The sequence below is a fragment of the Saimiri boliviensis genome, chromosome 15 (assembly GCF_048565385.1).
Source record: "Saimiri boliviensis isolate mSaiBol1 chromosome 15, mSaiBol1.pri, whole genome shotgun sequence".
Classification (NCBI taxonomy): Eukaryota; Metazoa; Chordata; class Mammalia; order Primates; family Cebidae; genus Saimiri; species Saimiri boliviensis.
The window spans coordinates 83180908-83207322 of record NC_133463.1 but is presented as its reverse complement, the minus strand read 5'-3'; the positions used below and the strand labels follow the sequence as shown (position 1 = coordinate 83207322).

The following is a 26415-nucleotide window of genomic DNA, read 5'->3' as shown; positions in this document are numbered from 1 at the left end:
AGCTCAGATGGTCACTTAGTTCACCTTAGTAATTCATTAAGAATGAGTAGCGATTAATAAAATAACATCTTCCTATACACTACTTGTAGAAGTGTGGATTTCTACAAGTGTTAATTATTATCTGTAGAAGGCATTATAGATTCAATGTTCTCTGGTCCTATGAACAGAATTCAGACAACTGCTCCTTACCTGTTTACAGGAGAGAGAAAGGAATATTTACTTATTTTTCTCCATCTTTTAAGATACATTGTGTGAAGTCCAAAGCCCAGCCAAGCTATGTTTAGAGAGGCATAATTATGCAAAACTTTGGAGCCAGGTCAATTAATGTTCCAGTAGGTGGCTGTGGACCTTCAGCTAATTATTTTAAACTCTCTTTTCCTCAGTATCCTTGTCTCTAAAATGGAAACAATGTCATTACATACCTGCATTGTAAAACTTAGGTAATATAATTATAATATGACTTAGGTAATAAAAGATGTGGGCAGAGCACACACAGGGGCTACCCATCAAAATGCTCATCAAATAACCACTCTTTGTCCCCTGCTACCTTCTGCCCTGAGTGCTGAGGGCAACGTTGAAATCCTCCAGCTTCAGCTTCTGACTGTCTACATGCTACAGGGAGTTCTACCAATTGAATGTCACATGAAAAAAAGGTTTAAGTGTTCACTGAGAATTGGAAGTTTATTTACTGTAGTATATATCAGTTGGCTATTTCTATGAAACAAGCAACTTCTAGACTCAGTGGCTTCTAAGAACTAAATGTTTGTGTCCCTCCCTTCAATTCATATGTTGAAAACCTAATCCCCAATGTGCTGCTATTTAAAGGTAAGGCCTTTGGGAGATAATTAGGTTATGAGTCCTCACGATGAGATGAATACCCTTATAGGAAGGGACACCAGAAAGTTTGCTTTCTGTCTCTCCTCTTCACCACCTGAGGACACAGCAAGAAGGAAGCAAACCAGGAAGAGAATTGTCACCAGAACCTAACCTTGCTGACATCCTGATCTTGGACTTCTAAAACTTCTAGCTTCTAAACTGTAAGAAAAAAAATAATTCCTATTGTTTAAGCCATCCAGTCTATAGTATCTTGTTAAAGAAGCCTGGAGTGACTAGGACAGTGGCTTAAAACAACTACCATTGATTATAGCTCACAAATCAATGGGTCACGTGGGCAGTTTTGCTTATCTTGGCTTGGCATTATTTGATCTCAGCTGGGCTCACTCGTCCATCTGATGTCAATTGCTAGGTTGGCAGTGGGATAGCTGGTTGAGAATGGCTTGGCTGGGGATTATTCCACTTCACTCCATGTGCTCTCTCATGCTCTAGCAGGTTAACCAGATTGGTTTTCATGGCAGTGGCAAGAATCCAAAAGACACAGTGAAGCATGCATGGCCTCTTGATGGCTAGGTTTAGAATTGACCAATGTCACTTTTATTGACCAGAGCAAATCGCAAGGCCAGTCATATTCATGGATTGAGGAAATAGTAGTTCATTCTCTTCACTGGAGAAGCAGCCAGATCACATTGAGAGAGGTTGAGAATTGAGATAATCTCTGCAATCAGCCTGCTACATAGCAGCTAGTGTCACCTTAACTACTATTGTCACACACAGCTGGTGATGACAGAGACAGGATTCAATTACAGACCTGAATCATGTCAAAATTGGAGCCCTTTTTTGGAGTACTATTTTAGTACCTCAAGGAAAACAAAACAGATTTGATAAAATCAATAAAAGCATCTTTATGCAAATATCCTGAAACTGCACATGGATGGAAAATTTTCCCTCTCCCGTCTCATTCTCCAAGGCATCTTCAAGGCTGCTGAAGAGGTGGAAGCAGCTTGATTTTGCTACTTTCCAGGCTTAGTTCTTCAAACATACAGTCAACCTCCCTAATTAGTTTTAATTAGATGCATGGTTCATATTAGGTCACGACAAACCCAAAAGTTGAGTAATTTTAATAGGATCCATGAGTCAGTTGCAATAAAGCTGGCTTTGTGGTTACCTGGGTGATGGCTGTTCTGTCTCTACCTAAGTTGTCAGGTAGCTGACTGAATTCCAAACATGGGCTGATCTTAACAGAAAGGTGGAAACCCTCATGTCTTCTGTGGACCTTAGGCCTCTTCATGGAGGGATTATAACTTCCTCCACTTTCTGGGAGTACATGCCCCATGATGGCTCTAAAAGAACCAGGTCTTTCCACTTCTCTAACCATGCAAGCCTTTTCTGAAGCTTCAGGCATCCCTTGGAGGTCCCACCTTTGCCCTTCTCAAAGACTCACCATCAGAGAACAGCTAACTTAGAAGCACCTGATAAATCATTGTCAAGTTCCACTATTTCATAGAAGGGATGATTGAAGTTGAAGAAGAAAGGCTACTTATCCAGCTCCAGCAGTGCTCAGACCAGTGTGGATGAAAGAACCATGGTATAACAGAAGAAGCATGGTCCTTAGATTCAGCCAGATCTATAAAAACCCAGCCAAGCTCTCCTAGTCACCTCTGTGTGACCTGAGGCAAGTACTCAACCTCTCTGTGCCTTAGTTTGGCTATCCTTTAAAAAGGCCTGGCTTACCTTTCTTGCAGGATCATTGTGGTATTTTAAGTGAGACAGCTTGTAGAAAGCCCCTACTAGGTTTCCTGACACACAGTAGGTGCTCAGCAGGAGATAAGTCATATTATTCCCACAGCCAAAGTGGGAATGGAGGTAGTGGTGCAAAGAAAGCAAGAGCTATGGTTATTTCCTAAGTAGCAATGGACAAAAATGTCTTTTCCTGAAATCTGTAAGTCCCTTCAATATAATGCAGGTTTCTTAAAGAGGAGGAACTAGGTCTGTTTTATTTGCTGCTGTATTCTGAGAGGCTGAATGGGGACAATAACCATCTGTAGCATGAATGCATAGACTACTCTTAGGTCACTGGTAAAATGTATTATGCAGGTGAGGTTTTTTTCTCTCCAAAGGGTAGCTTAGAAACTCAAAAGAGATGCTATCCATAAAACTCACTTTCCCCCCTTCATCAAATTAATAGATAAAGAAGACAGTGCAGCTCAAATGGTAAGTGTAAGGTCCACGGACCAGAGAATCATGGATGGGAAGCCCAGTTCAGAGAAACCTTAATGTGTAATTTAAGCTCATTGAGCCTCCATTTTCTGTTTACATAATGAGTGATAAAATTCTCTTTCAAAGGGCTGGTGTAAGAAAGATGAGGAAGGATGATTGTTCAGCTTAGTGTCTGACACAAGGCGAGGGCTCTGTCAATGAGAACTACAACATGCAAAAAGAAAGTCCCACATCCTAATCTTCCTCTTGGTGGGAGGCAAGGCCAGCCTCTCTGTTGGGCATCCTCACTGGCTCCCCTAACAAAGAAAAGGCCACAAGCAGACCATGGGGACCCTCCCAAGGCCCTCTGCCTCACTGTGTGTCCACACTAGCTGTGAGCCACAGAAACCTAGTCTATCACACATGAGCCAGTGGTCACAAGACACTTATAAGCCAGGTTGGGGAAAGGGAAGAAAACATGTCATTGGGCACCAGTTCTGTACCAGGACCTTGTGATGTGTTATGTGCCCCTCAAAATTAAAGATGAAAGGATCCATGCTGTGGATGATGCCTCCTCATTCACAAAGAACCACAGGCAGCAGATAACCCACGTTGTGGCCCAAATCTAATGACTCTTTGGAATGCCCAGGCTTGCGTATTTATATCTTTTTTTCATTCAATTTTATCTCACTACTTTATGTTTTATTTCATTATCTAAATTTTAAGTATTTTACCTCAAATACATGTTGAAGTAAAGGTAGGTATTAATCAATCAAGAATCCCACTTATCCTTTCAACAACTCAAGGAAAAAGGCATCATTATCTCCTTTTTATATGTGTAGGAAATAGTCCCAGGGAGGTGGAGCGACCTGCCCACTATCTCACAGGTACTTTCAAGGGCAGAGTGAAAGTCAAAACCATGTCAGTCTGGCCCCTGGGCACCTTCCATTTCTGCTGCACCAGGACCCTCTCACCCAGATCACTGGGCCCTCTGCACTCGACGTTGTTGGCTTCCTGCTCCTCTCTCTGCAGAAAACCACTTCTGTACTTAGAATTAGCTCCTTAGGGTGAATTCTCAGAAAATGAATTCTGGAGTCAAAGGCTATGAACATATTTATAGCCCTTGCCCAAATGCTGTGTGAAGGTGGGGCTTCATGTTTCTGAAGCCTCAGGAAGGAACATGATGACAAGACCACAGAGCCCATCAGAGCTGGAACCAGAACTGCAGCCAGCTGCCCCAACTCAGAGCCTCTCACTTTTTCTAAAACCCAGTGCTGCCTCCCACATGTGGAATGTTTGGAGGACACTGTCATGGCATCCCACCCTTTCCTGAAAGCCTCCCTGCTATATTAAGGCATTCAAAACCCTGGCAGCTGACCTTCAGAGTCGCAGCACGAGGTTTCCCAGGAAAGACAAGGAACGGTCACCAACATGTCAGCGGGGAAGGCTTAGCACTTCATGTCCACACCACTGACCTGTCAGGGAAGTAGCACTCTATGAAGCTGAGATCTGGGGTGGGGTGAGTCTCTCTTTCAGGGACTCTGCTTAAGCACAACAGTCCCCTCTAATATGGTGAGCTATTCAGACAGCATGCACTAGATGTTTGCACAGAAGACCACATGTCTCAAACCATGCTGTTCTCTCTCAGTCCACTTTAACTTGGCTTGGCCCCAGTTTTTTACTTGCCAAATTTAATAAGGTATGGCATCCAAGCTGTTGCAAAGATGAAAAAACCCAGGTAAAGTGCTGCCACCATGCCAAACACATAACCAATTTTAATCAATGGAAATTTACATGTATTAACTGAACCTGTAGTGTTTCACAGTTTACAAAGAGCTTCACATTTATGCCAGTTACAATGGTTTCAGTAAGAGATGGGCCTTGAATGCCTGAGACTAATCTCAGATGGAGTATAAAAAGGAGGAATAAGGTCACCAAGACTGACTCCAGCTTTTACTTGACTCCCTCTACCTAGGTTCTCGGGTGACCAGATGTCTGTTTGCCAGGAGCAGTTCTGGTTTACTCCTATTACACTGAGTAATAGGTTCCCCATTACCCCCAAGAGTATACTGGTTTAAACGATCTATGGCTCTGTGATCCCCCTACAATCAGTAGTTCTATATTAGAGATTTGATGATGAGAAAATGATCAAAAGCTTGGATTCTGTATCCTGAGTGCTTCGCTTAGTTGCTGGGTGACCCTGGGCACGTTATTCGACCTCTGTGGATCTCAGGCTCCTTATCTATACAGTGAGGACAAATCAGGACCCACTTTGGAGAGTTGCTGTGAAGGTGAAAGGAGCGGTGCACATGAAAACTTACGCCCGACGCTGAGTGAATCCAGAATCACTATTAATCGATGATATCAGTTCTTTTGGAAAAAATAATTACTTGCTCAAAATACTTCTGGAGTATGTTTTGGCAGGCTTGACCCATCAGGAAGTTCAAAAGGTAAAAGACCCAAGAGTCTCATAAATAATAGTCTCATTCAAACATACAGTCAGCAAGGCTCCAGGCATTTCTGAGTCATTACAGATGCTGGCTGAGAATGTTGACACCAATGAAATTTTGCCCTCAGCTTCCTTTACAGAGTCACTGCTGATGATTGCTGGTGATTGGCAGCTCTTTCTTCCACCGCAGGATGTGTTAAATAGTTGCAGTTGGTCAGTGTTGGATGGAAGTCTTGGACGGCTATATTTAACTTGGACTGTAATAATGCCGGAAGGAGTGAAGTTGCCCATGACCTTGGCTATTCATTACCATCTGTGACTCCCTCCTGGTGAGCCTGCCTCTCCTCTGCTTTAATCCCTGTACACGCAGAACAAGGGACACAGGCAGGGGCTAAGGAAGGATGACTTTGAATCTGCATAAAGCCCTAGGGCTCCAGCACAGAAGAGCTTCAAAGGGCTCTGCCTGGACACCACTCTCATTTCACACATGGGAAATCGGGGCACAGAGAAGTTCAGAAATGTGCTCAAGGTTACAAAGCAAGTTAATAGAGGAGTAGGACGCAGGACTTCTGGCTTGAAGACATTCCTCCTGCTACACCAACTTTGCTTTCTGTTCAAAGGAGTCCTGAAAGGCTTCCTGGATCCTCTTCGTGCCCCTTCCCCAATTGGCTCAACCATGCTCTGCCTCCAGGAAGATCACCTGGCACCAGTCATATTCTTGGAGATCAAAATCGAAGATTTCCATAGAGAGAGGCTGTGTGCTCCTCATCGGCCTCACAGCAGCAATCCCGTTGTCACTCCCTCCCCTGGCTTAACCAGCCACCATGGACCTCCATGTCATGTGGCTTGATCAAACAGAGCCCTGCCTCATGCCTCACGCCACCAGCCTCTTGCCTCATACACAGGACTTTGTCAACACTAAGGTGCAAGACATTTGACAGCCCCTTTCTTACTCTCCAGCTCACACAGGTATGTCCAGTAGGCTGCAGGCTGGCTGGGAATGCTTGGCTCACACCCAATCACCATTACCACTGCCATGAGGGGCCTTGCTTTCCAGAGGAAACTCGGCAGTGCAGGAGAATTAACTCCTATTGGGTGACCTGCCATTTAGAGATGGCAGACAGGAAAAAGCCAGAATTTTACTCCCTTCTCTGAATTGACTCTTCCAAGATGCAATGTTTCTGTGTGGCCCTCTCAAACATGATCTATATGGCCCAGCAAATGGTTGGGTTTCCCATGAAGCTGTGGGCAGCTCAGTGCCTCACCTTCTATGGGTTTTTTCTCCATTCCTGCCTCAGTTCTCCTTTTACCTAGTCTTTCTTCTTTGAGGTCTTACTCACCAATAAAGCCTTAGCACATGTGTTTTGCCTCAGGCTCTGTTTCTTAAGAAACCCATGAGAAGACAGAGGTAATTTCTAGTGAAAGTCACATCGAGACCTGAGGTCACAGCAGGGCTGGGAAAGGCCAAATAATGATAGCGTGAGCACGTAAGGGCAGGGGTTGCTGTCTGCTTCATTTTCAGATCTACTCCAATCTTCTAGGACAGTGCCTGGAGACAGCAGCACTCAGTAAATATTTGTAGAATGGACAACTTATACTATGAATTTATGTAGGCCTTTTTAGTTAAAAAGCACTTTCACATACATGGTTGTCACATGATTCCCAGGGCAGCCCGGTGAGGGATTGGTAAGAAGCTTTCTGCACATGAAGAAACTGAGCCTTGGAGGGCTAGTCCAAGGTCCCACAATGGGCTGGTTGGAACTTGGAATCTTGAAAAAAGTCTCTGGGCTGTGCTTCCGGAATTCTTTTTTTCTACTAAGGAAATCAGTACAACAAGGCAAATATTAAGGGTTGAGCAACTACTAGAGTCTGTGTTTGGTAGAAGATCTGAAATTTCATTAGATGGAGAAGTCGAACCCAAGCATCATTCTGCTTCTGTGGCCAGGTCTTCGTCTATCTCCCGCATTAAGAAAGGAGGGCCTATGAGTCCACTGATGTAAGGAGGGTCCTTGAGAATGAAGTGAGAGAGTCAGTGAGGTTTACTAAGTTTACCAAGGACTCACACACATTATCTCACTTAATGTACACAGTCGTCTGAGAAGTGAGTCAGTGTATTAGTTTGTTTTTGCTGCATAACAAACAACTCTAAAACTTAGTGGCTCAAAACCACAATTTATTTAGCTCATGGTTCTGCAGATTAGCCATTTAGACTGGACTTATCTGAGAGGTTTTCTGTTCTTATTGGATTCACTCATTAATATGCGGTCTGCTGACACAAGAACAGAAAACCAAACGCCACCTGTTCTCCCTCATAAGTGAGTGTTGAACAATGAGAACACAGGGATATGGGGAGGGGAACATCACACAGCAGGGCCTGTTGGGGGTTGGGGGGACTACAGGAGGGACAGCAGAGTTGGGGATTGGGGAGGGATAACATTAGGAGAAACACCTAATGTAGATGACGGGTGATGAATGAAGCAAACCACCATGGCATGTGTATACCTGGGTAACAAACCTGCATGATCTGCACATGTACCTCAGAACTTAAAGTATAATATATATATATATATATATATATATATATATATATATATATATGGGCTGCAAAGTCAGCTGGGTGCTAGCTGGCCAAAGGCAGCTCCACAGGGAATAACTCGCCTCTGCTCCACGTGGGTTCTCATCCTCCAGCAGTGTGGCATGGGCTTAATCTCATGCAGGAAGCAAGGGTCCAGGATGGCTAGAAGAAGCATGCAAGGCTTCTTGAGTTTTAGGCTCCAAACTGGCACACTGTCATTTCCACTGCTTTCCATTAACAAGAGCAAGTCAAAAAGCTTGATCCCATTCTAGGGGTGGGGACACTCATACCAAATTGAAGGAAAAAATCACAAAGTCACATTTCAAAGAACACAAATGTATGGAAGTATGAACAATAGCAACTACTTTGCATTCTACCACAGTGATGCTATCCTAGTTTTACAGTTGAGGAGATAAGAGTTCCCAGAAATGAGTGATTTGCCCACAGCCAGACAGCTCAAAAGTGGAAGGGCTGGAACAGAAACCCAGGACTCTTCCTTGCAAATCCAGAGTAGCTAATATGGCTGAACATCCTGTTCAGCCCTGAGGAGGATCTCTAAGACCAGCAAGGTGGGTCCCTGCCTCAAGACACTTAGAGATGAGTAAAGGAGAAACCCCAAGGAGAAAACTAAGGTCCAATGTGCCAAAGGTCAGGAGAGAGATGCCGAAACTCAGTGGCAGATGCAGAGATGAAAGATTTTCTGCAATCAACTATGATTGATAGTGGGAAATGGAGTATTATGCACCTACAAAATCACCTTCTCACAGAAAGCAGCTCTGTGCTTGGGTGTGGAAGTCTGCATTGTGGGACAGATTGTAAGAAGAGAGAAGGAATCGTAAGAGAAACAAGTCCCATCCTTAAAGCCATGCATGTGTCTATCCAAAGGTTCCCGTGGGAATGCACTGGAATTGCTGTCCAGTTATTATTGCCGTTATGTCTGTTGCTGTTTGGTTTGGTTTGGTTTTTCTTCTGGATTTTGTTTTGAAGCTATCAAAATGGCCTAAATTTCAGTGATTTCTGCCTTTTAGGTTGGGGAGCTGTTTGTCTATAGAACAAACTTCTCCCCTTGTTCTGGAAGGAGCTTCATAGATTAGGTAGGTACCCACCCATTGGTCTTGTGAAAACAAGCTTCAGGCCTCTCAAGGGCCCAGGAATCACTGGGCTGGCCCAGAGACTCAGAGATCCCTGGAGGTCCTGAGAAGATGCTGGTTGGAAGGTTAGGGGATGCTTTCCCCCATCTCACAGGGCAGGCCAGAGCCAGGCGGGGAGACAGCAACTGTACAGGAGACCGTGAGGTGGGGTTTGGACCTCTGAACTCCAAGGACAGTTGCCTACAGCTGCAATGGAAATGCATGTGCCACACTTAGAGGAGGTACCCCAGGGAATAGAGATGTGGCCTCTTTTATCAAGGCCAAGATGGAAATAGGTGCTGATTAGCCTCAGAGGAGCACTGTGCCCCAGAAAGAGGCAATGTCCTGTGGATACTTTGCTTAGACATCAGCCAGATGAGGAAGGATGAGCTCATGCAGTAATGTGGTTATAAACAGACAGTACCGTGTGATTTTGTAGTCAGAAATTAGTGAGACCTGCGGCAGATTAGATATACGTGACTTTCACAGGGCACTCAATATATAATTGGGGCTCCATAGGAGATTTTTAAATTAATTAATTAGGTAAAAGTAATACCTGAAAAGAAAAGACAGGTCATGAAGAGGAGAGGAATTCCTTCTCTTAAAGGGAGGTGATAATCTCAGTGATTTAACTAGACTAGCTATCAACTCTTTCAGCTCCTGCCAGCTTCCTCCTCCGCAGATCCTTCCTGGTGGTAAGATGGCCAAGAGCAGCCTCAGTGCCCTCTTCCAGGCCCCCAGCAATGTCTTATGCACCTCTTGGCTCTGATGCATTCAAGGTCTGTTCTTGAAATGTTCACTGTGGCCACCATTCCAGATCATAGGATCTTATGTTTGTCCCCAAACCATTCCCTATGGCCACCGTTCTAGATCACAGGATCTAGAACACACAAAAACAGTCTCAGCATTTTGTTCCACAAACACCACCAAGGAGGGAAAGGAGACTGGATCCCCAAGCAAAAAATCAAAGGTTCTTGCAAGAAGCAGAGCATACAGATGCTGGGCCAAATGTCAATGTCCACCACCCAAAACACACGACCCTGTGTGGCTTTATTAGCCTCACCTAAACTCAGTTTGCTTATGAACAGAAAGATGACCAATGAAACTTTGTAGAGTTTCTTGTACAATTTAAAATAAAGGACATAACAGGCCAAGAACAGTTTCCAGCAGAAAGCAGGAATCAAGAGCATCACATGAAATATAATTTTCTTTAGTTTCATTAGACTTAGTTTCATTTTTATTATACAGATATTTATCCCCCTTTCGTTAAATAAATTTGTCAGTAATCTTTTTATTAGGACACAAATGTGACTTCTTCTGAATAAAACAAATGTATTATCCTCTGCCAAGTTCAGAGATATCCAAGGTTAGCAAAGTTCTTTAGCATGAGCCGTGAAGGAGGGTAGACAGCAAAGGCTCAGGGAATTTTCCACAGGCCTTGAAGAGCAGTCCAAGTTATAAAAAGAATGTTCATGTTTAAAAATTAAATGTTTGGTTTAAATATTTAAATGTTCCATTTTTCCCCCTGCCTGGTTGTTAATTCAGTATTAAAACAGAAGAGGAGTTGATTTACAACCCCTGACATTGGCCTCTAGGGCTTTCTGAGTAGGAGCTCTGAATATTCTTTCTTCAGAGTAATAATCGGTTTCATAGTTCACCACTTCCTGGGCATTGCCTTTATTCCAGCCATCGGAATAGATGCTTTGCATCTGTCAATTCATTTCCTCTTTACCTTAGATCTACAAAGAAACCATCATCCCCTATTGCACAGGTGAGGGGACTAAGGCTCAGAGAGGTTAAGTTAGTTCATCTAAGATGACCCAGCTAGCCCCTGACAGAGAAGGGATACGGAATATTGATCCAGGCCTGCCTGACATTAAAGTCTATATCATTTTATCTGCAATACACTGAAAATCACAGGTCAGAAAGTCGGATGTCAAACCTGTCAGCATGTGGGGCAGCGCCATCCCTGCGATACCTCTTGTGCCTCATTGTCAGTTGCTCTAGGGAATTTATAGAAATCTGATTAGGGTCCAAGAAAGTGCTCACAAAAAATGAAAGATTACAAGATTAAAATGAGTCTGTGTTGTAAATCAAGCACAGCAAAGACGGGCATTTTGAAGTAGCACTTAAAGACACATCATCAGCAAAGTAATGAGATATTTATTATTTTCAAGATTTACCGGCATTCTAATAAATGCCAGAATTGACATCCATCTGTGTGGCCATAGGATTCTGTCATAATGAGAAACTTGAGCATTCCTCTTAATACTTAGGAGGAAAACATGAGTGCAGGCTGTGGCTCACCGGATGTGTCCTTTCTGGTCATTCTGTGGGTCTCTGCAGGAGAGAAACTTGTGACAACTTCAGAGTTTTCGATGTCAGAACAGGAAGGGACCTGAGAACTCTTCTCAGCCATCCAGGGTAAAGCTGGGACCAGAGCAGGGAAGTAAGTGGCCCAAGGCCACTCAGCAAATTGATGGTGAACAGTGAGCTCTAATCCAAGACTCCCGACTCCCATGCAGACCTCTGCCCTCAACTTCTGCAATGTGCACTTGGAAGTGCCTATGCCTTCAATACCTTCTATGTTTGGTTGGAATTTTCCAATTTGTGGGTTTTTTCCTAAGCCTTTCAAAAACAAAAGGAAGTATTTTCTAGTAATCCTCGATTAGCAAAATACTGCAAGCAGGTGCTGTGACACAGGCCAGAGAAAGTGAAGTCTCTTAAGAGAGAAGAGTGGTAAACAGACCTAGTCTTGGGAAAGAGCAGTCCACAGGCCACACCTGTACAATTGCAGCAGTCACGGGGGGTCTTGGCAGCTCTAGGAACCCAAAAAAGAGATAGATGACTATATACCTAGTGCTTCCAATGGCCACATAGAAATGAAGGAGAAGTAGAGACCAAAAGTCTTTCCAGACAGGGCCTAAAGACAGCAAAAGGTTTCACACATAAATTCCCACAAGATTGTCCTAGAGTCACAGATGGTATGACCAGCAACACACACACACACACACACACACACACGCGCGCGCCAAACTTAAAGGGATGTCCTGTGCATTGTAGGATATATAGCAGAATCCTTGATCTCTACCCACCAGACACTTGTACCTCCTACGCCTGCCCAATTACAGTAACCAAAAAATGTCTCAGGCACTGTTGAACACCACTTTACCTCCATTGAGAACCACTGATCTAAGATAATTGGTAATATTCCATGAGTTCAGTTCAGCATTTATTTAAACATTGTTTTGATAGCATTCTCAATTGGAATGGAATAATAATGACACTCCAAGTTTATCTTTAGTTCTCTTAGTGAGGAACTTCATGTTCTTAATTATACATATTTAAAGCAAAAGCAAATCACCTCCATGGTTAATAATGTTTCTGAGAAGTTCAGAAGTGGGACCATCTGGTCATCACTGTGCTACATCCTTCCACCTGGTACTAACACACATTTTGTTTGAAAACAAAGCCAATAAACAATTCAAAGGTGTTCAAGGGCTGCTTTGAGAAGTCGCATTCTGTCCATGCAGTGATTGAAATATTAGGCTGATTATCAGAATCTCCAATCAAAACTCAGTAAAGATGCAGTTTTGTAGGCCCTGTCTGGGCTTTCCAAGGGATGCAGCCCTGGAATCTGTATTTAACAAAAGAAATCTCCCCAAGAGAAATGTCTAGACAGGCAAGGGAACTATTGCCATCCAGGGTTGATGTTCTTTGCCATTACTTACTAAAAATCAAAATGAGCCCATTCCTACCATTCCACCATTGCAGCAGTGGGTGACTCAGTAACACACAAATTAACACAGCATTTTGCAATAGTTAATAAATCCAGATATATCCACCTGCCAAGAGCCACTGCATAAACACAACTTGAGAACTTGAGAGCCAAATTTTTTACGTCTGTTTTTAAACAAATGATCGATAACTCCTCCTAACACAGTGAATCACGTCCTAAACGGTGGGGAGGGTGTCTAGCCCTAACCCCTTACTCAGGGAGTACTTGAGCTCTCCCGGACACATCTAACAAGGGCAGGCCCAAACAGGAAGTCACGAGGTCTGCATTCAAGTCTTTGCCCCACCACTCACTAGCCGTGTGACCCCAGGATGTCACTTTACCTCTCCAGCTCTCAACCTCCTCATCTGTAAAATCAGATTAAATATGATGGCCGATGAAACAAAATCAAGCCTAAAGAACTTCCCATAATTGCCCAACAAGGCACAGCTAGATAGGAGCAGAAGCTGGACCGGAACTCAGACTACCTACCTTCTGCTTTTTTCCCCACAGGGCCCGTGGGGGGGGCCTCTCTGCTTGTGCTGAGCAACGTCATGTTGGTGAGCCTCTTTTGATTATTTCTTTAAAAGAATGAAGAGATCTTGAGGTCTGAGAGCCTAACTTCTATCTGCCCCTCAATCAAGAGACCTTGAAGGTTTCCTTGTGCTTGGGTGCTGCTCTCTCCTTCACCTGTTAACCAAGTGGGTTTGACTAAATCAGGCGTCCCCATACTTTTTACACAGGGGGCCAGTTCACTGTCCCTCAGACCGTTGGAGGGCCGCCACATACTGTGCTCCTCTCACTGACCACTAATAAGAGAGGTGCCCCTTCCTGAAGTGCGGCGGAGGGCCAGCTAAATGGCCTCAGGAGGCTGCATGCGGCCCACGGGCCGTAGTTTGGGAACACCTGGATTAAATGAATGAGGAAGACTTGACAAGGCCTCACTACCACAGCAGGTGCTGCAGACACTGTTCATTACTACCCAGAAACTGCTCTCCTGACTTTCTTCCTTGCCCATGAGCCCCCAGTTTTGTCCAGGATGCCATATGACAGGCCCAGGTGACAGCTCAGGGGGACTGCCGGCCCCTTTGCCAGCCACTTCCCGAGAATCCCTTGCAGCTAGGGATGGCCCTGGAATTCAGTTTTGCCTAAAGAAACCTACAGCAAAGTCTGAGGAGGAGTTTCTGGGAAAGCTTTCAATTTCCAGGTGAAAGTAACAGATAGGAGACGAGATTCCTGGCTCTGCCCCTTCACCCTGACCAACGTGCTCAGGCTTCCTGGAGCAGCTGCTGACATGGTGGGAATACCAGGAGGCAACAGGCATGAGAGAAAGCAAAGATGGCAGCCGGGAAAGAGAAGCTGCCGAAATCCTCAGCGACATGATGGAGCTTCCTGACCAACCCCAAAAACGCCTCCCTGGGGACCTCTAGCTACATAAACATTAAATGTCCTTTTGGTTGAAGCAACTGTTAGCTAAAGGCCCTGTAAAGCTGTACAAATGCAAACATCTGTTTGCTTTACTTGGGGCTGGGAGTATATTCATTGATGTGGCCATGGTGATTATCTCCTGCTGATCAGAAGCTCTTATCAGCAGCTGCACGTGTCTTCGAGTAATAAGAAACAGTCAAATGCACTGCTTTATAATAAATGCAGTTTGTTTGGTAGACAGACATATTTTCAAATATGGAGACCCTGAGGGGAGAATAGTAATATACAGGAATCTTTGGTGGTGACAAGAGAAAAAGGATGCTGCTCTCCCCATGCCAGGCACTCCATTTCTTAGTCATACTTAGATTAATTGGTCATACTCACATTAATCTTTGAGCACTTTGTGCCAGGTTCTGTACAAGGGAGTGGGGGCCAATATGAAAAAGGCAGGCAAGGGCTTACCTTCTTAGATGTCAAGCAAGAATAGTGTCACAGACTATACAAGGAGGAGTTATAGGTGAGATGAAGATTGCAAAGGAGCCTCTAACAGCAGAGGGAATTAACTCATTGAGGGCCAGAAAGACGTTCTCAGGAAGAACTTCTCAGCTGATACCTAGACTGAACAAGAGCCTAGAGTGGTGAAGGAAATAGTTCCAAAACAAAGGAATAATTATTCAATTCTCAAAACAATCTTATGCTATATATATAGGAGATCATTATTTCCATTTGTATCAGCCATGATGTTAGGTTATTCTATGGTAATAAACAACCTAGAAATCTTTAAAGATTTAAAGCAAATAGTCACCGTTTATTTCTTACTCATATTTACATGACCACCACAGGTCAGCAGGGAGTTCTGCATATCATAATTCCTTAGGGCTCCAGGCTGGTGGAGGCTCTGTCTAGATCCATTCTTCCACAGTCACAGAGACGAGGAAAGAGAAACATGGCAAGCTGTGCACTGACTCTTTAAAGCTTTTCCCCAGAAGTGTCACATGTCACTTTAGGACACATTTCATTGGTCAAAGCAAACCATGCATTCACAAGGGTAATTCCCCCTGCAGAAGGGGAGCATACAAGACAGGTGATCACATGGTAGAGATGAAGAAGGTATGAAAAGGTTGTGTGATTTGTCCAAGATCACAAAACTAGAAGGCGGCAGAACAGAAGTTCAAAATCAAGATTTTGAACTCCTAAGTCTAGAGCACATTTCGCTATGACCCAAAAAGAATCTAAGTGGTTATCCATCTTGGAAATGCTATTGCAGATGCCCAAGAAGAAACACACTTCCTGTGGACACTAAGCTCTGTGTGCTGGCCACCCTAAGCAAATTAGTAACCATAATACCCACTCAGAGAAGTTTCCTTTTCACTGGCTTGGTTAGCAGAACAGACAGTCTAGCCTCCCCAGTCCTGCCCTTATGGTTCTGAGCCATACAACCCTTAAATCTGCTGCTCTGAAACTTAAAGACATCTGCTGGTCTGTGCTGCCAAGACCACACCCCTACCGCTTCCACAGACACGTTCTCCTTGAAACAACAGGTTCCTGGTTTTCCCAGCATGAAAGGCTGTTGTCACCACCACAGCTTGTTCCCAGCATGGGTTCTGGGTCTTCACTTCTTCCAAGATTAGCTGCTGCTTCTGACTCTCAGATCCCAGCAGTATTTTCTTGGTCTCTGTCCCTAACCCAAGCCCAGAATCAGGTAATAGTCATATGCTATAGACATCTGTGAAGATTGCAAGTCAAGACCTTGCCCAGTCCCCACATTTGTGATGGCAAACTGTTTTTTTCTCCAAATGCAGTAACATATCACCAGAATACTGAAGATATCCAGATAGCCCTCTAGTGATCCTTTTAGGAAATCATGCAGGATGTTTTAAAATCTATTTAAATAAATCCTGACACTGAAAGAACGCCTGGAAGAGCCTCCAACCTGGACTCTTCATGTCGTCCTGTCTTTCCCCACCTTTCATCAATATTCCACATGCCACAGGAATTCTTTCCAAACACAGATCAGACCAAGGCATTGTCTGCTGCAAACTTCCCAGTGACCTCCCACACCCTCCAGGTAGAGGCTGAAGCAAGTAGAATTAATTGGCCTACTGGCCCTCACATGCTCTCCCTGGGGTCCTCTGAGCCTCTGTGTATCTGTCACCCTCTCTGTGGGGGTCCCTGCATGTCCCACCCTTATGTAAAACTGAGCCACCAACCCCAACCTGCCCTGCCCTGCACCCTCCCCCTTCACTGCTGTATTTTCCTCCCTAGCACCAGTCACCATCCAACACAGAATATGTCTATTGTTTATATGGCTTATTGCCCACTCCACTACTTGAATGAAAGCTCTGTGAGAACGGGGTTGCGTGTCCTTTTTTGTTCGCTACTGTAATAATGCTGTCCATGGAACAGTGCCTGGCACAGGGCAGGTTCTCACTCAATATCGACTGAATATAGGAATTCTATGACATCCTAATGGCAGTCACCTCCACCATGAACCTTCCTGAGCCTGAAGAGAAACAATGGAGGCTCTGACACTTAATGGATGTGACACTATGGGAAAATTACCTAGCTTACCTAGCTCCGCTGAGCTTCTGTTTCTCTGCAAAATGAGATACTTACCATTCTGCCAGGTGTTTGAGGATTGAGACAATGCATGTGGAGTGTAATGCCGTGTCTGGCCCAGAATTCATGCTTGAAAGTGGCAGCAGCTCTTCTTAATTATTACATGATAGCATGTAGACGCCACACGGCTGTAGCGAGTGGCGATGGGGCTGCCTGAGGCTCATTCACCAGCTAAGTGCTTGCTCTTAGATGATCTCACAGCCCTTGAAATTCAAACTTTGCCTCAACAAAGTTACAAATTATCATACCACATGGATGTTCAGGGACTCTCCCAAATACTCAAAATTACAAGGTTAAGCTTCAAACACCAAGGTTTCCTGAAATATTAATTAACACTGGAGAAAGAAGCAACACCACAGGAGATGATGAGAAAAACCTGGAGATGATTTGCAGAATTGTAGAATTTCAAGTAGCAGGAACTTTACAGAATGACCATTCTTAATCCTGCCCTACAGATGACCCTTGTGATTCTTTCCCAGCTCACAGGGGACATCTGAATTTGCAATGACTGCTTTACTTCCAATCGGCTACATTTGCAAAACCTACCCTCCCTGGACCAGGGCAGATGGGAAGCAGAAATCCTCAGCCAGAGCTGCGGTCCTATGCAGTAGCCAACACCATAGGCCTTGTCTTTCTCTCCTCCCCTTGAGCAGTAGCCACATGTTTAAATTGCAGCATCCCTCTTGTCCTTACAGGTGGCTCAGCCCTACAGCAAAGCTATGTCTCTCTGTCACTGCCACGTCGAGTGGAAGGCGGTCTGCAGAGGCCATCAGAGCAGCACTGGGTTCAGATATGAGATCCACAGGAAGGTGCATGGGCTTTGGAGCCAGATGTCTCTGAATTAACCACTGGCTCTACCCTCATTCGCTGTGTTTTTAGACAAATCTAGCAGCCTTTCCCTTCTCACGAGGAAACAGGGGTTTCAAACGCAATGTCCAGGGCTACTATGAAGACCAAAAACAGCATAGGCAGCAACCTGGCTCGGAGCGGTCCACTGATAAGTTGTAGCATTTTGACGACACTCTAAAATCTCTCTCTTCTGTCCACCCTTCTGCGTCTCATGCCTGGATCACTGCAGAATCACCTGCCAAGTCTACCTGCCCATAGTCTTGGCTTTCCCATTCATCCTCCAATGCAGCCAAAGAAATACTACCCAAAACCCAGACATAGTCATGCCACTTTTTTTGCTTAAATCCCCATAATAGTTCCAAAGGGACATAGAATTCACTGTTCAAGAGAATATGAAGAGCCAGGCACCACCAGAGCTGAGAATACCTAGTCTTTTAAATACTTTACAAGGATGTGCCCTAATGGGCTACGCCAAACTTGCCACAATCCTATCTTCTTACATAAATTCTTTGATTCAACAAACATCCATTGAGCACTTATTCCAGGGACGGACTGCATTGAGTGCTGAGTGTGCTGAGCATGCCCAAGTGCAAAGGGTAAATTCCTGCCCTCAAAGGTGGTAGTCTACTCAGAGAGGTCCAAGGGCTTTCGGGTGTTACATCTGCATAGGGTAGAATAGGAGCTCACAGGTGTTTATCCCCAGGAAGCAGTCAGGAAAGATTCTTAGAACAAGTGATGTTTGTGATAACAGGATAAGATAAGCCCCTTGCAAAAAAAAAAAAAAAAAAAAAAAAAAAAAAAAAAAAAAAAGATAAGCCCCTTGCTTGAGAGAGCAAAAGATTAATCAGAAATGTGAGTCTTCCTCTAAGAAGAGAATCGGCTTTTAATTATCCGGAACCTACGAGGCAAATCACTCGGATTAACAATGCTTTGTTATTCGGATGTGCTATAAAATATTTTAGGTTACACCAATAAGAAAGCAACCAAAGTTTCTTCCCTAAACACGAATTAATTGAGCTGAAGCGAAAGTCTCAAGTAGGATTTAATCATGTTCAGATGTTGATCCTAAGCAGAAAATGTCCTCTATGGTTTTCCCTTTTCTTTTATTATAAAGAGATATCACTGTCAGAGCTCTTTGTTGCAAGCAACAGAAGCCAACTCTGACTGATAAAGCAGTAAATAAGTTACTGAAAGAATTTTGGATGCATAATAATTACAAAAGGAGAAATGGTAACTTTATAGTGGAGCGAGACCTGGCTGACACCACCTTAATCAAGTGATCAAAGAAACACCAGGAGTAAAGAGGCTGGTCAACATCGTGTGCCTGTCAATATGATACACTGAGAAGAAGATAACATCCCTTCGGTGCTATTCCTGCCACAAATGAATGATATGACTTAAATCGTGAAGAAATAACAGACAAACACAACCTGAGGAACCTTTTACAAAATGAAACACCTGTTTGCACTCTGAACCAGTGTCAAGGTCATTATGGAAAAATAAACACTGAGGTACTAATTGGATTGAAAGAGACTGCAGATTTACAACAATGAAATCTCATATAGAATTCTGGATTGCATCCTGGAACAGAAAATAATGGTTGTTTTTTGGGTTTTATCGTTGTCTTTAGGTCTTAGTGTTTTGATTTTGTTTTGTTTTTAGGGTTTTTACTTTATAGGACAATTTTGATTCTAATCAGAATTTGATAAACATCTATAGATTTGAGTGATAGATTTATATCAATATGAATTTCCTGATTTTGATCATTGTACTAAGGGTAATATTAGAGAAAGTGGGATAGAGGGAGGGGTAGCTCAGTGACTTGCAAGGGGAGCTGGTGAGTCAGCTTCCAGCTTAAGCTTTGGGGAACATCTTGAACGGCTGGTAGGGAAACCACAGCTGTAGCTCTCACTGCCTTTTAGCTGTACCCTAGCTTAAACACTAGGAACCAAAGGCCCCCAGGAAAAGCAACTTCTGAACCAGGAACTTGATGGGCACCCAGGACTCTCCCAAACCTGGTACTTCTGCCGCGACCTTCTGCAGCAAAATGGGCCAGAGGAGAGTTCGATTTCTATTTATCACTTTCAAATCCCATCTTGTGCAGGGCCTAACAATCAGTAGAACTTGTTAAAAGTATAAATGATCTGAGTTTGAGCTGCAAGGGAGGCTGCAAAATCAAATTTTCTCATTCTATGCTGACTATGTGAAACTCATAAAGCAAGAATTTCCTCCCAAACATTCAGAGGTTTCCAATCTATCAGACAACATGACTAATGTCCACTAAAAGGCAAGCACCCTTTTACAGTCAAATTATTTTATTAGAGTCAGCCTTTACTCACCTAACTTGTAAATTTTTATGTTTGTATGGTTGTCAAAGTTTGTAAGATATGCTTTAGCTTACTTTGGAAAGTCATAAAATATGGCTAAGTTAAGATACAATGATAGTTCATAAATTCTACTTACTGTTATTCATTTCAGGCACTGCTGAAGTCAAAATTGCCCAGTTTAAAATAAACTTTTTTTCTTCCTCTCTAGATGTTTGTTCTCTAGCCACTATAAAATCTGTTCATTTTTGAGGTCGACATTACAATTCATTGTTTTCTTTCTGCAGAAGTTTACAACAAGCTTGAATCAAATAAAAATGCTTTTGAGACATTTCTAAGTCTAAAGCAACAGGAAGCCCTGTTTATATTTCTATACACTGAAGCAGTGAAGAGAAAGATGAATAGGTGTTCTCACACAGAAGGAACAGGGCAGCCAGCAATTCTAACACACTGGTATTACTACGAATCACCCATCATTTTGGCCAAAATCCAGATCCTTGTGCTCTAGCCCCCAGAGCGTGATTCAGCAGGAATGTGCTAAGGTCTGGGTTCTGCCCTTTCAGCAAAATTCCTAAGTTTTTCTAAAGTAAAATGGCACGCAGATGACACTTTGAGAAACTCCAGAAGAAGGGGTAGGGAAGAGCCCCCCAGGCAGGCAGTGTAGCATGAATAAAATCAAGCAGGTATGGAGCACTCTGGCACCTTCAAAGAACAGCAAGCAGTTCAGAAGGCGGTGGCCGGGACATGAATCAGGAGACCACAGCTGGGAGGAGCTGGGCAAGTCCATGTGACTGACAAAAATGACCTTCCCCAGAAAAACAACAGAAAAGATATTTCCAAACTCAGCCTGCCCAGTGCTGCTTAGCCCAGGAAGCTCACACCCGCTGGCTTCCTACAGGTCTCCTTTTTAAAAATTATGTATTTATTCACGTACTTACTTTTGCCACCTTTGGTGCTGATCATCCAACCCCCAACGTTCATCCCCCAGCAACAAAGGCTAAGATTGTCACTTCGATGGCCTCTCCTCTCATCGTGTCCTAAGAAGAAAACAATGTGCTTTTCTATCTGGTGCTCTGTCTTCACCCCCCGGTGGAGTGGGGTTGCCTTCCACCTCAGGGAGTCCGTGCCTTTCCTCCCACAGAGTTCAGATCGCAGGTCCAGAGCTGTTTCCTGCTCAGTCTTCAACTGCCCCACCCCCACATTTTGACAGAAATGCATTTGCCTTATTCTGAATCAAAAGCCTCTTTGTCCACCCTCCACAACTCTCTTTCCCTGAATCGATGGGATTAGAAATGGCTGATTTAATTAGTCCAGTCACAGCCTTGCTTTATTACTTTCTCATTTACAACGAAATAATGGAGAGCAAATGAAAGGGATTTGTCATTATGTAAGGACCTGATGAGGCTGGAGAGGATGCCAATCTCTGGAATCAGCTGCAGCCCTTCCTCGAGACAGACAAGGGAAATCGCTGCCTTTCGAAGAAAATCAGGATTTGTGATAGTTTGTGGAGTCCAGCAGGCGGTTTCACTGTCCACAGAGGTAACTGAGACCAATAGCCCTTGGACCTCAGGATTCTTAATAATCACCCCAGGGATTTGAGTGGGACATCCATTCCTGCCACTTCCTGTATGACAACAGATAGGGTGCTGAACCTTGCTAACCTTCAGCTTTAAGTCTGCCTTAGAATCACTTCTGGAGAATTTCTACATAGTGATACCTAGGTGCTACCCCAGTGATTGTGAGTCCTCAGGCCTGAGTGCACCCGGAAGTGCCCCTCTTTAGATGTCCAGATAATTCTGATGCATGCTGACCCTGAAAATCCCTGAACTGGACGCATGCAGTCCTAGTCCTCGTGGACCACATTGGCCTCATTCCTGACGCACACACTTATAAGTCATAGGAGAACATTTCCCACCTCTGTATTGTACATGTGCTGTTTCCTCTGCCTAGGACTTCCATTTTCTCCTCCACCTTCACTCCTTTCTTCAACTAGCCAACTCTTCCACATTATAAAAGGTCCCAAACAAATATGACCACCTCTGTACTGTGTGTCCTGATTGTCAGAGGCAGAAGTCATCACTCTCTCCTGTTTGTACACAGAACACTTCCTATAACCCTTGTCAGAGTGCACATTTCATTATGTTTCACATGTCTTCCCCTCAGCTAGACAATGAAATCCTTGGACTTGTATTCTGTTCATCATGATATCCTCAGAACCCAGAAAAACATCTGGCACATGAGCAGATCTATTAGTCCATTCTCACACTCCTATAAAGAACTGCCCAAGACTGTGTAATTTATAAAGAAAAGAAGTTTAAATAACTCACAATTCCACATAGATGGGGAGCCCTCAAGGAGCTTACAATCATGGCAGAAGGGGAAGTAGGCACATATTCGCAAGACAGCAGAAGAGAGTGTAAGCGTGCAGGAAAAACTACCATTTATAAAACTGTCAAATCTTGTGAGAATTCACTATCACGAGAATAGCATGGGGGAAACAACCCCCATAATCCAATCACTCCCTTCTCTGACACAGGGGTATTACAATTTGGGATGAGATTTGGGTGGGGACACAAAGCCAAACAATATCAGCAGGTATTCACAATGTGCATGTTGGGTGAAATAATGAATAAGTCAATCAATCAACCTATTTTGAACCAATCGTTTATTAAGCCCAGCTCTCAATTTAGGAATGATAAAATGTACTATTATCTGAGTGATGTAATTTCAGAGAGATCAATATCTGTCTCTACGCCCCAAAATGGCTTCCCTCAAATCTCATTATGGTGCATGAAATTCTCACCATTAATTTACTCATTTAATTCAAAAAATACTGATTGTGACAAGAACTCTGCAAGATAAACTTGAAACTGTTGGGTCCAGTCTAGCATTACCATCTAAGCACAGCAGTGGAAGGAGCTACTCTTCATATGGAAGGAAACACTTTACCACGGAAGGTTTTGAGGAAGAGTGGCACTTAGGGAACTGGCGGCCTCATTCTCTGAGAAAAGGAACAAACCCAGGAGGAGGAGCAGATGGACTGGATGGAAAGAAATAATGAGTTCATTTGGGGGCATATGGAGTGTGCCTCAAGGGAGGGGGCCAGTAAGCGACGGATACAGGATCTGGAGCTCAGACAAGTGCCCTGGGAGATTATAACAAGGAAGTTACCCAAGTGTGAGCAAATCCAAACCATGCAATGAAGTAGATGACATCACATGTGGAAAGGTTGCAGCATGAGCCAAAGACTAAATACAGGAGAAATCTCTTAGCTGAAAGAAGTTAAGGCACCTGACATTTAGTTAAGCACCTCAATTACTTCAACGTAATCCTCCTGATAAGCCTACCACTGTGCCTGTCACATCATCTTGCTCCAGTAACACTGTTGAATGACTGAATGAATGGACTTTGGGTTGAAGTACTATTATTGTTTTCATTTTCTTGGTAAGGCAACTACAGCATAGAGAGCAAAATGACTTAACCAGGATTATAATTAGTAAGAGGTAGAGCTATACTTCAAACTTAATTTTGTCTGATTTAAGGGTCAAACTTTGCTATCCTTTTTATGACATCATTTGAGGTGACAGCTGCTGGCAGCCATGCTAGTTCCTGACAACTACATAACAAGGGTGACAGTGATGTGCTGGAGCTGGCTCAGCCAAGCTCATGAAAGCTGACTGTGCACACCTCACCCCAATGCTATAGTCAAGTGACATCTTGTTGGTAGCTTAAAATTGGCTACCATTGTTGGAAGTATTTACACCATGGAAGTTTGCAAATGCTACAAATTGGTGGTGGGGGTGGGGATTGTTTCTGCTGTTTTAACTTATTTATTTCCTTTTAGAAGGACAGTTTTTAAATATCTACCTGGACACTACTGAAGGAAAGCAGGAGCCCGTTATTCTCATTTTGCTGAGGAAAGAGACCCAGGTGGTTAAAATGTGGAAATGCTCAGGTGGTTAGAATGCTCCTTTGCATAGCATGTGATAAAACTGAAGCCCCTAAAATTAAATGAGTCAGATGAAGTAACATAGCCAGCGAGTGGCATATTGTTGTATACAGCTGGCATTCATTTGTTTTCTTTGCCGTAAAGTGTTAAGGTGGGAGGTGGGGAGGATATGAGATCAGTCCTCTCCAGTTGCAGGGAATAAGGGGTGTATTACCTGCAGAGAATTTAAAATCTTCAGTAAAGTTGACAAAATGTGTGCCTACTGTTCATTAACACCATGTTCTAGAAATTCTAAACAATGTCAGTAAGAAAGTGTCTTCCCCCAACCCTCCTTTTACTACACCAGCAATTGCTGTTTTAACACATGAATCTGTTTAATATAGCTTTCACATACATTGGCATAAGTTGTTCATAATGTCCTCTTTTATGTAAGCTGCAAATTCTATCACTAAATATATATTTTAATATGTATTTTAAATATATTTTGCTTTCTTGATTACCCATTCCACAGGTTTGTCCGTTTTGTTAATATTTTGAAAAGAATCAGCTTTTGGATTTGTTGATGTTTGCCATTATTTTTAGTCATTCATTTCTGTTTATATCACTATTTTTTTTTCTTTTGCTTCTCTGGTTTAGTCTGTTGTTCTTTTTCTAACTTCTTAACTTGGAATCTTAGCTGTTTGGCCTTTATCTTTTTCTATTACAAACACTTCAGTCTACAGTTTACTTCCAAGTAACCACTTCGATGCATGTCATGTTTTCAAATGAAATATTTTTATATCATTTTCTCCTTAATATTTCTTCTTGGACACATGAGTTGTACAGAATCAAAGGTTTGTTTTCCAGACATTTGAAGGTTTTAGTTAAATTTTTGTCAAGAATTTCTTGCTCTTCTCATTGAAATCAGAAAACAAAGGCTTTATGATAATAAGTACCTGAATGTTTTATTTTGTTTTGTTTTGTGGCCTAATATAAGCCAGTTTTCATATGCTCCTTGTATGATTGAAAACCTGCTTTTTTCTGCAATTGTTGGGTAAAATGCTCTAGTTGTATCTTTTAGCTCAAGCTTAATAATTGTATTGTCCAAATCTTACTTATCCTTACTGATTATTTGGGTATTTAAAGCATCAATTATTGAGAGAAAAGTGTTAAAAATCTCTTGTGATGCTGGAATTATCTATTTATTTTTCTAGTTCTGTCAGTCTTTGCTTCATATACATCATGGCTATGTAATTTGATAGACACAAGCCAGTTATATCTTCCTAGGAATGGACAGTTACTTCCTTATATAGTGAATCTCTTTATCTTTAGCAAAAATGTTTTCTTAAACTAATTTTTACCTAATATTGCAACAGTTTTGCCAAATTTGTTTGTGTAGTATTTGCCAAGGATGTAATTATGGGCATTTTTGTCTTTTTCCTGTCCTATGTTTGAGGTCACTATGAATATCATGTTGATAGATTTTTTTAAAACAAGTGTGATAATGTTCATCTTTATAGCACTTGCAGACATACTTGGGTTTATCTCCATCATTAAATTCTGTGCTATGTGTATGTTTATGTTTCTTTTGCTTCTTTTACTTTTATTATTTAACTTTTTAATTGCTATTTTTCTCATTTTATATATTTCTATCTACCAGTTGAGAAGTTATGTCCTATATTTCTATCCCATCCTAGGTATTCTATTATGTTTATTTAGCACACTAAGCATTTCAGAATCTAAGATCGATCTTGGAACATTTTTATTCCCTTCACTTTCTTCTGATCTTATATTCTATTATACTTGTGTATTTTAATTACACTCCTTAAAATTCCACAAGATATTATTTTCACTGTTTATATTATTAAGGTTTGTTTGGATTTACCGATATATTTACTGCTTTCTTTACCACCATTTCTTCTTGCCTCATTAACACCATGTTCTAGAAATTCTAAACAATGTCAGTAAGAAAGTGTCTTCCCTCCACCCTCCTTTTACTACACCAGCAATTGCTGTTTTAACACATGCGTCTGTCTAACATAGCTTTGACATACAGCTTTTCACATAATTCCAACCTTCCATCTGGAATTGTTTGTGTTCTGCCTAAAACACAATCTTCATGATTACTTCACTGAATGTTAGTTGGTGGTCAATTTTCTCAGTTTTTGCCTATCTAAAAAAGTCCTTTCTTCTCTCCTTATCCTTGAGAGATATTTCAATTATACATTATTTTTATAGCACTTAGAAGATATTATTCCACTGTTTTCTATGTTCCTTTGTAGCTATTGAGAAATCAGCTGTTGGT

General features: G+C 42.7%; 1 long non-coding RNA gene across 2 annotated transcripts in view; it reads right to left on the bottom strand.

Annotated features, from left to right (window-relative positions):
* LOC141581414 (uncharacterized) overlaps positions 1-21347 on the bottom strand; it is a 229426-nt gene extending 208079 nt beyond the window's left edge. For both annotated transcript variants that reach the window (XR_012514000.1, XR_012513999.1), the window contains exon 1: positions 21121-21347. This is a non-coding gene — a long non-coding RNA (uncharacterized LOC141581414). The remainder of the gene's footprint in view (positions 1-21120) is intronic.
* Between the last annotated feature and the right edge of the window lie 5068 nt (positions 21348-26415).